Source organism: Crinia signifera, chromosome 2 (genome assembly GCF_055691185.1).
Source record: "Crinia signifera chromosome 2, ASM5569118v1, whole genome shotgun sequence".
Taxonomy (NCBI): Eukaryota; Metazoa; Chordata; class Amphibia; order Anura; family Myobatrachidae; genus Crinia; species Crinia signifera.
Genome location: NC_139218.1, coordinates 400,815,202 through 400,826,165, shown reverse-complemented (window position 1 = coordinate 400,826,165; position 10,964 = coordinate 400,815,202).

Here is a 10,964-nt window from a genome sequence, read left to right as displayed (position 1 = left end):
ATGCGGCCCCCGATGAATTTGAGTTTGACACCCCTGGGTTAGAACGTGGTGTTATTACCCCAGTTAAACTTTTAGTGATTGCCTAAATTGGCTACAATAGTTCACTGGGTTAATCCCCATAAAATACTATTGGGGTCTTGAATTGAAACACTGTCCAGGTTTGAAGACAGACCATTAATTTATTTGTATCAATTCTCTCCAATCTGGCTGTGTGCCCGGAGAGTTGAAATACAGTGTTCTGGTAGAGCTGTCTCTATATCAGAGAGCATAGTACAACAGTGGCATCTGCTGGACAGAACTGTCTATAGCAGTGTAATATGTTGTGGCACCGATCCTGATGTTATATAGCAGGGGTGGCCAACCGGTCAGAGGTAAAGAGCCGAAAAATATCGGTAGTCAAGCTAAAGAGCCGACATCATGCGCACGCCAAAAAGCTGGTATGCCCCCACAGTGTCACAAACTGCTATGCCCCCACAGTGTCACAAACTGCTATGCCCCCACAGTGCCACAATCTGCTATGCCCCCACAGTGCCACAAACTGCTATGCCCCCACAGTGCCACAAACTGCTATGCCCCCACAGTGCCACAAACTGCTATGCCCCCACAGTGCCACAAACTGCTATGCCCCCACAGTGCCACAAACTGCTATGCCCCCACAGTGCCACAAACTGCTATGCCCCCACAGTGCCACAATGTGCTATGCCCCCACAGTGCCACAAACTGCTATGCCCCCACAGTGCCACAATGTGCTATGCCCCCACAGTGCAAATTTCCCAGCAGCAGCACTCACCGTTGTTGTTGCTGCTGCTGCCGCCGGGTGGGGAGAGGACAGTCTGGCGTCCCCCTGCAGTCATGTCACCGAAGAGAGCAGCACAGTAGACCGTGAACCCCCCCCCCTTGTGGGCTCGCTGCGCTCGGCACACAATTTTATTCTCCCTCGCAAAGTGCCAGCATTGCGTCTGTCGAATTCCGACAGAATCCCCCCACAATAGTCCATGCAACGGCCATTATTCTGGTTCACTCGCAAGGGTAAATTCATTCTTGAATGGACAAAACCATGTGCACTGCATGGGGGGCAGATGTAACATAGATTTGGGTGAGTTATTTTGTTTCTGTGCAGGGAAAATACTGGCTGCTTTATTTTTACACTGCAATATAGATATCAGTTTGACATAAGACCCCACCGAAATTTCATTCTCTCTGCACAAGTTACATCTGCGCCACCTGCAGTGCACATGGGTTTGTCCATTTGATAAGGAATTTGCCTTTGCGAGTGAATAAGAGCCTATATCAGCACAACATAAACCCTGGGTGCGTCCCGTTCCTATCCCCTCCTAATTTACCGATCCACATCCATGTTTCCTGTGACAATGCGCAGTCAGGGCCAGCCTATCAGCACCGCTAGACTGGTGCAATGTACATGGATTTTACTATATGGAGGAGCTAGGAGGAATTAGCTTTGTGGGACAAGATTATGTAAATGAGCCAAGGTGCACTGTGGGGTATCCCCTAGATAGAAGCAAGAGGCCATCTTTCCGTAGTTCCTGAGGAGACAGAGACCAGGGCCTCCACATATACGAGAGTGGAACCGAAACGCTGAGAATATGATATCGGACCATGGGCAGGCAGATGCCGGTCTGTGCCCCATTAGAGGCATTCCCAAGCCTTCTGGGGCAGATGTAGTGGCCCCAACCTCCTCACATACACACTAAGCATGAGGACAATCCTCCCTTTTAGCAGTATGTATAAACCTGAACCACTACCATATGTAAATGCTGTTAGTACATATGTATGTATTGAGACAACAGCGCAGTACTTGTACCTTCCAGGTGCCCTGTCACAGAATCCTCCACATCTTCTATAGATGTCCTTCTTACACAGTAGGAACATAGCAGGAGGATGAAATAAGACAGAAGTCCACCTAGCTCAACCTATATTAGATCTTCGGTCAGATTGGTAAATGACCCTAATGAGGGTACTACCCATCTGTACACTTATAATAGACTAACTACTCCTCACCTCGGTACTTGTGTAATATCTGGGCACCCGATTTTTTCATTGTATCGCATTGCATGCAATATAGTGGCATACAATGCGATTTTTAACCCCTTCATGACAGAGCCAGTTTGTGCCTTCATGACAGAGCCCTTTTTTTCAAATCTGACATGTCTCACTTAAGTGGGGATAACTTTTTTTTGCTTTTACTTATCCCAGTGATTTTGAGATTGTTTTCTCGTGACACATTGTACTTCAAGTTAGTGGTAAATTTTGGTCGATACAGTCTGTGTTTTTTTGTGAAAAATACCAAAATATCGTGAAAAAATTGAAAATTTAGCAATATGCAAAATGTCACATTTTCTGCTTGTGAGACAAATAATCATACCACTCAAAATAGTTAATAACTAACAAAGACCATATGTCTACTTTATGTTGCAATCATTATTTCAACCTCCTTTTCATTTTTTTGGACACTAGGAGGCTTCAAATATGACTAGCAAATTCTCAAATTTTCAAGAAAATGTCAAACACTGATTTTTTTAGGGACCAGTTCAGTTCTGATGTGACTTTGAGGGACTTGTATGTGAGACACCCCCATAAATGATGCCATTTCAAAAACTGCACCCCTCACAGTATTCAAAACAGCATTTTGGAAGTTTGTTAACCCTTTAGGTGTTTCACAGGAATTAAAACAAAGTGTAGGTGAAATTTCAAAATTTCTTTTTTTTTGCAGAGTTTCAATTTTAATACATTTTTCTAACGAATACAGTAGATTTTACTAGAGAAATGTGACTAAAAATTGATTCCCCCAATTCTTTTGTTTTCAAAAATATCCTATATGTGGCCCTAGTGTGCACGTTGACCAAACCACAGGCTTCATAATAGAAGGAGCACCTACTTGATTTTGGAGCCTCCTTTTTATGAGATTTTTTTTTAGGCACCATGTAGGTTTCTAGGCACCATAAGTGCTAAAAGTTAGGAACCTCCCCCACAAGTCACCCCATTTTGCAATCTACACCCCTCAGGGAATTCATCTAGGGGTATAGTGTACATTTCAAACCCCCAGGGGTTTCACCAATTTTGGTACAACTGGGATGTGAAAATGGAAAATTACATTTTTTTACACAAACATGCAGTTCTGGCTCAAAATTTTTCATTTTCACAAGGAATGAAGGAGACAAAGCACCCCAAAATCTGTGCCCCAATTTCTCCCGAGTACGGCAATGCCTCACATGTGACCAAAAAATACCAGTTGGGTGCATGGCAGGACTCAGAAGGGAAGGAGTGATTTTTGGATTTTGCAGCACAGATTTTGGTGGAATGAATGGTGGGTGCTATGTTGCACCAATACAGTGGAACCCCCCCACAAGTCACCCCATTTTGCAAAGTACACCCCTCAGGGAATTTATCTAGGGGTATAGTGTACATTTCAAACCCCCAGGGGTTTCACCAATTTTGGTACAACTGGGCTGTGAAAATGAAAAATTACATTTTTTTACACAAACATGCACTTCTGGCTCAAGATTTTTCATTTTCACAAGGAATGAAGGAGACAAAGCACCCCAAAGTCTGTGCCCCAATTTCTCCCGAGTACGGCAATGCCTCACATGTGACCAAAAAATACCAGTTGGGCGCATGGCAGGACTCAGAAGGGAAGGAGTGATTTTTGGATTTTGCAGCACAGATTTTGGTGGAATGAATGGTGGGTGCTATGTTGCATTAGCAAGACTCCCAAAGCACCAATACAGTGGAACCCCCCCACAAGTCACCCCATTTTGCAAAGTACACCCCTCAGGGAATTCATCTAGGGGTATAGTGTACATTTCAAACCCCCAGGGGTTTCACCAATTTTGGTACAACTGGGCTGTGAAAATGAAAAATTAAATTTTTTTACACAAAAATGTACTTCTGGCTCAAAATTTTTCATTTTCACAAGGAATGAAGGAGACAAAGCACCCCAAAATCTGTGCCCCCATTTCTCCAGAGTACGGCAATGCCTCACATGTGACCAAAAAATACCAGTTGGGCGCATGGCAGGACTCAGAAGGGAAGGAGTGATTTTTGGATTTTGCAGCACAGATTTTGGTGGAATGAATGGTGGGTGCTATGTTGCATTAGCAAGACTCCCAAAGCACCAATACAGTGGAACCCCCCCACAAGTCACCCCATTTTGCAAAGTACACCCCTCAGGGAATTCATCTAGGGGTATAGTGTACATTTCAAACCCCCAGGGGTTTCACCAATTTTGATACAACTGGGCAGTGAAAATGAAAAATTACATTTTTTACACAAAAAATGCAGTTCTGGCTCAAACTTTTTCATTTTCACAAGGAATGAAGGAGACAAAGCACCCCAAAATCTGTGCCCCAATTTCTCCCGAGTACGGCAATGCCTCACATGTGACCAAAAAATACCAGTTGGGCGCATGGCAGGACTCAGAAGGGAAGGAGTGATTTTTGGATTTGGCAGCACAGATTTTGGTGGAATGAATGGTGGGTGCCATGTTGCATTAGCAAGACTCCCAAAGCACCAATACAGTGGAACCCCCCCACAAGTCACCCCATTTTGCAAAGTACACCCCTCAGGGAATTCATCTAGGGGTATAGTGTACATTTCAAACCCCCAGGGGTTTCACCAATTTTGATACAACTGGGCAGTGAAAATGAAAAATTACATTTTTTTACACAAAAATGCAGTTCTGGCTCAAAATTTTTCATTTTCACAAGGAATGAAGGAGACAAAGCACCCCAAAATCTGTGCCCCAATTTCTCCCGAGTACGGCAATGCCTCACATGTGACCAAAAAATACCAGTTGGGCGCATGGCAGGACTCAGAAGGGAAGGAGTGATTTTTGGATTTGGCAGCACAGATTTTGGTGGAATGAATGGTGGGTGCCATGTTGCATTAGCAAGACTCCCAAAGCACCAATACAGTGGAACCCCCCCACAAGTCACCCCATTTTGCAAAGTACACCCCTCAGGGAATTCATCTAGGGGTATAGTGTACATTTCAAACCCCCAGGGGTTTCACCAATTTTGATACAACTGGGCAGTGAAAATGAAAAATTACATTTTTTTACACAAAAATGCAGTTCTGGCTCAAAATTTTTCATTTTCACAAGGAATGAAGGAGACAAAGCACCCCAAAATCTGTGCCCCAATTTCTCCCGAGTACGGCAATGCCTCACATGTGACCAAAAAATACCAGTTGGGCGCATGGCAGGACTCAGAAGGGAAGGAGTGATTTTTGGATTTGGCAGCACAGATTTTGGTGGAATGAATGGTGGGTGCTATGTTGCATTACCAATACAGTGGAACCCCCCCACAAGTGACCCCATTTTGCAAACTACACCCCTCAGGGAATTCATCTAGGGGTATAGTGTACATTTCAAACCCCCAGGGGTTTCACCAATTTTGGTACAACTGGGCTGTGAAAATGAAAAATTACATTTTTTTACACAAAAATGTACTTCTGGCTCAAAATTTGTCATTTTCACAAGGAATGAAGGAGACAAAGCACCCCAAAATCTGTGCCCCCATTTCTCCAGAGTACGGCAATGCCTCACATGTGACCAAAAATACCAGTTAGGTGCATGGCAGGACTCAGAAGGGAAGGAGTGATTTTTGGATTTTGCAGCTCAGATTCTGGTGGAATGAATGGTGGGTGCTATGTGGCATTAGCAAGACCCCCGAAGCACGGTGAAATGATGAACCTAATAATCCATAGATGTGTGGTATATTTTGAAACACTCCTTTATACATAGGCCGGGTTTGTCGGGGCAAGTTTCACAGTGGAAAATAGTTTCCTTTCTTATTCCCTTTTTATAGCAAACTTTGCACCTTTTTTGTGTCCTGCCCTTTCTTGCAGTGGAGGGGATTTCGTTGGGAAAATGCTGCCCTGGTACAATACGGGGGCCAGTACTAGAAGTACTGGGGCCCTCTGCCTGCTGGTTCCCAAATATTAGGCCCTTTATGACTTCCTCTTGAAAGTGCAAAAATGTCCCCCTCTGGCCGGTAGAACGGAATAGCACGTAAGCGTTATACAGTGCCATCTGGATGATATACACGGCCAGCTTCTTGTACCAGATATTTGTTTTCCGCAGGGCACTGTACGGCTTCAGTACCTGATCTGAAAGATCCACTCCGCCCATGTACTTATTGTAATCTAGGATACAATTTGGTTTTGAGGTGTGGGTACTGGTACCTCGTACAGGGATGGAGGTGGTACTGTCTCCATGAATTGTTGTCAGTATAAGGACATCCCTCTTGTCCTTATATTTGACCAACAACATATTTTCGGTGCATATTCCCCTGCTTTCACCCCTTCTTAGTACTTGGGCAATGTACTTTTTGAGGAGGCCTCTTTGGTTCTTGCGCACAGTACCGCAAGCTGCTGTACCTCTTGAACCAAGGGCCTTAAACAGGGGGATGCTAGTGTAAAAGTTATCCACATAGAGGTGATAACCCTTATCCAGGAAGGGGTGCATTAAATCCCAGACAATTTTTCCACTAACACCTACGAGGGAGGGGGGGCATTCTGGCGGTTCAATTCTTGAATCCTTCCCTTCATATACCCTAAACTTGTGGGTGTACCCTGTGGTGCTTTCACACAGCTTATACATTTTTATGCCATACCTTGCCCTCTTACTGGGAAGGTACTGGCGGAATTTAACCCTTCCTTTAAAATGTATAAGGGACTCGTCGATACTAATACATTTATCAGGGATGTATAGCTCTGCAAATTTGGCACTGAAATGATCAATGACCGGCCTGACTTTGAATAGCCTGTCAAAGGTGGGATCATCTCTGGGTGGGCACTGTGCATTATCGGTGTAATGTATAAATTTATGAATTGCCTCAAAACGAGCCCGAGTCATGGCCATACGGTAAAATGGGGTGCTGTACAGAACATCTGTACTCCAATATTGCCTAATTTGTGGCTTTTTTACTATGCCCATATGAAACACCAAACCCCAAAACGTCATCATCTCTACTGCATCTACTGGGGTCCACCTAGCAAATGATGACGTGGGGTTTTGAGCAATAAACTGCTGGGCATATAAATTAGTTTGGTCCACCATTAAATTTATAAAATCATCAGAGAAAAATAATTTGAAAAAGTCAATTTCTCTGAGACCTGTGGAATCAAATTGGATTCCTGGCATGGCCAAAAACTCAGGAACCTGGGGCTCAAAATTGTCTGGTGGTGGGGTCCATACGAGATCAATTATTGGGGGGGGGGGGTCTCAGCTGCTCTACAGGGGCGTCTTTGAGGGGGTCCCTCATCACCAGAGGAGGAAGAGGAGCTTAAGACGAATCCTTCAAATTCCCCGCTTGCCTCACTGGCTGTGTCAGAATCAGAGGCAAGCATGGCATATGCCTCCTCCGCTGAATACATTCTTCTGGATGACTGGGATGACATTTGGGATGACATTTGGGATGACATTTGGGATGACATTTTTATTTTTGTGTTACTGGTAGTGAAATGTTTCAACACGTGTATAGTGTAGGGGGGGGTACAAACTTTATTTCAACCCGGGGGGTATGTAGTGTGTAGTGTGTATGTAGTGCAGAAAAAAAAAAAATACTTTATACAAAAAAAAATTGAAGGGGTTAAAAAAAAAAAATTGAAGGGGTTAAAAAAAAAAAATTGAAGGGGTTAAAAAAACAAAAAAAAAGGTCCTGCGCCAAAAATTGAGCACAGATGTTGGTCAGTAACGTCCGTCACTGAACAGCGCTCAAAGGCAACAGGAATTTGATCAAAAAAAAAAAAAAAAAGATCAACCCTGTGCCGAAAAAGCTGATCAGTGATGTACGTCACTGATCAGCGCACAGTGGCCACAGGACACCCACAAAATCACAGTGTGTGTAAAAAAAAAATTAAAAAAAGACCACACAGCACCCACAAAAAAAAAAAAAGGTGATCAGTGATGCGACACTGATTACCAGTGAGGGGCAGCAGGTGCACAACCTTTGGTGCAACTGACAGTGCAACTGGCAGCAACTGACAGGTACATATAAAAAAAAAAACCTCTGCGCCCCCAAAAAGTTGCTGATCACCTCAGATATAGTGATCAGCACAAAAGGCGGGGGTAGCAGACACAAAATATACACTCTCTATCACTATCTGTCACTATCTCTCTCTATCTCTCACTATCTCTCTCTATCTCTCACTATCTATCACTCTAGGACACTGCAGCAGCAGCACTGACCCTGCACCCCCAAAAAGGGGGGGTAGCAGACACAAATCTCACTATCTCTCACTATCTATCACTATCTATCACTCTATGACACTGCAGCAGCAGCACTGACAGTTATATATAAAAAACCCCTGCACCCCCAAAAAGGGGGGGTAGCAGACACAAAATATAGCTCTCTCTGTCACTATCTCTCTATCTCTCTCTCTATCTCTCTCTCTATCTCTCTATCTCTCTATCACACTGCAGCAGCAGCAGGAAGTCTCAGGAAGTCAGATCCAGGAAGCGTCCAGCACGCTACAAGCAGTGATCAAGTGATCAGGTAAGGTATTTGCAAGGATCAGGTCAGTATCACGGCAGATAGGCACGGTGACCGCTCTGCACGCAATTCCAGACCGGAATGGCGTCTGCAGCGCAGTCACCGTTAGTTTAAATGTCGCGCCTTGGCTGTGATTGGTCCGCGGGTCCCACGGACCAATCACAGCCTTGGGGGCAGGTGGGGTGAGGGTGGGGTGAGGTGTCATCGTCACCGATGACCCCCTCATGCCCCCTGACGCCCGGCGGTGATTGACACCTGTGTTACCGAGCGTCTGATTCGCCAGTAACACAGGAAACCGCTGTGAATGGCTGTTCACACTGAACAGCCAATCACAGCGATCGCCGACGGGGGGGCGGCATCGCAGCCCCCCCTGGGCATGCAGGGACATGTCTGCTGTCAGGGACAGCAGACATCGTCCCTCTGTCACTGCGTCTCTAGACGCAGTGACAGTTTAAAGTCATGACGTATATATACGTCATGTGTCGGGAAGTACTTCCCGGCCATGACGTATATATACGTCAAATGTCGTGAAGGGGTTAATTGAGTTGAGTTCACCCATGAGTTGATTTTATATAGTGTGGCGAGCGGACGCAGAATACATGTAAAGTAATCCACGTCCACTCGCCACGATTTGGGCTCGGTGGCTCACTGCGCTCGCCACACTATATAACGTCAACTCCATGCGTAGTTGGATAGTTGGGTATGAAATCACCCATGGGTGACTATACAATGAAAAATAGCATCGCATCCCTTAAGTAGTGGCATGCGATGAACAAAAATCGGGCGCCCAGATAATACACTAGTACCCTCAACTCTATGAGGTGAAGTACCACCACTGCCCACCCGATGGACCAAATTACTCCTTTGTGTGCTAAAAGATCATAATAGAAAATGAAAGCAATTTTTGAAGGGATGCTGATCTTTTTCGAACTTGCTAGATATGGAGAGCTGTGAAGACATATTGGAGGTAGGAGCAGATAAAGACTTGTAGTGGCGAGTTTGTGTGCTAAAAACTGTCACAGCTCAAAGTGAAAGTATATTGCAGAAGGCGTTATTTTGACAGGCCTTGAACTAGTCTCTTACAAACCAGAATCCCTGACAGCCCAAAAACGGTTTTCCACCATATTACATTATAATTCATGGTTATAACCCTGGATACTTTCGTAAACCTATCCATTGTCAGCAATCACATCCATATCTTCCTGCCCTTTCTGTACGGACTCCCTTCCAATGCTGGGTGCAACACTTCCTCTCCTCTAACCTCTGTCCTGCGCACAGTCCTCTAACCTCAGGGGGTGACCGCGTGTCCTGCGCACAGTCCTCTAACCTCAGGGGGTGACCGCGTGTCCTGCGCACAGTCCTCTAACCTCAAGGGGTGACCGCGTGTCCTGCGCACAGTCCTCTAACCTCAGGGGGTGACCGTGTGTCCTGTGTACATTCCGCTAACCTCAGGGGGTGACGGCGTGTCTTGGGCACAGTCCTCTAACCTCAGGGGGTGACGGCGTGTCTTGGGCACAGTCCTCTAACCTCAGGGGGTGACGGCGTGTCTTGGGCACAGTCCTCTAACCTCAGGGGGTGACCGCGTGTCTTGGGCACAGTCCTCTAACCTCAGGGGGTGACCGTGTGTCCTGTGTACATTCCGCTAACCTCAGGGGGTGACGGCGTGTCCTGCGCACAGTCCTCTAACCTCAAGGGGTGACCGCGTGTCCTGCGCACAGTCCTCTAACCTCAGGGGGTGACCGTGTGTCCTGTGTACATTCCGCTAACCTCAGGGGGTGACGGCGTGTCTTGGGCACAGTCCTCTAACCTCAGGGGGTGACGGCGTGTCTTGGGCACAGTCCTCTAACCTCAGGGGGTGACGGCGTGTCTTGGGCACAGTCCTCTAACCTCAGGGGGTGACCGCGTGTCTTGGGCACAGTCCTCTAACCTCAGGGGGTGACCGCGTGTCTTGGGCACAGTCCTCTAACCTCAGGGGGTGACCGCGTGTCTTGGGCACAGTCCTCTAACCTCAGGGGGTGACCGCGTGTCCTGTGCACAGTCCTCTAACCTCAGGGGGTGACCGCGTGTGCTGTGCACAGTCCTCTGTATTGACCCTTAATGTATTTGTATATATTACAAGACATACTACATGGAGACATCAATGCTGGGAGGATGTTATGTGGGTGAAGGATTCGGGTCCTTTGCCCAACCAGCCTCCATGAAGTCTCAGCTTACTCCAGGAGCCTACATGTTAAACGTACACCCATGGGGGTGGGTGACCAAGGATGACCAGAGCTACAGTCTAGCTAGGCAGCTAATATGTTGACACCATATAGCCGACATTGCCAAAAGGTAGACCGTGCTTATGGTTGACATGATGGGACAGTCAATTTACTATCAACCATTGTCAGACAGAGAAAATACAGACAGGTTCAAAATGTCGACATGAGTTTGTCATGATTTTTTTTCTTG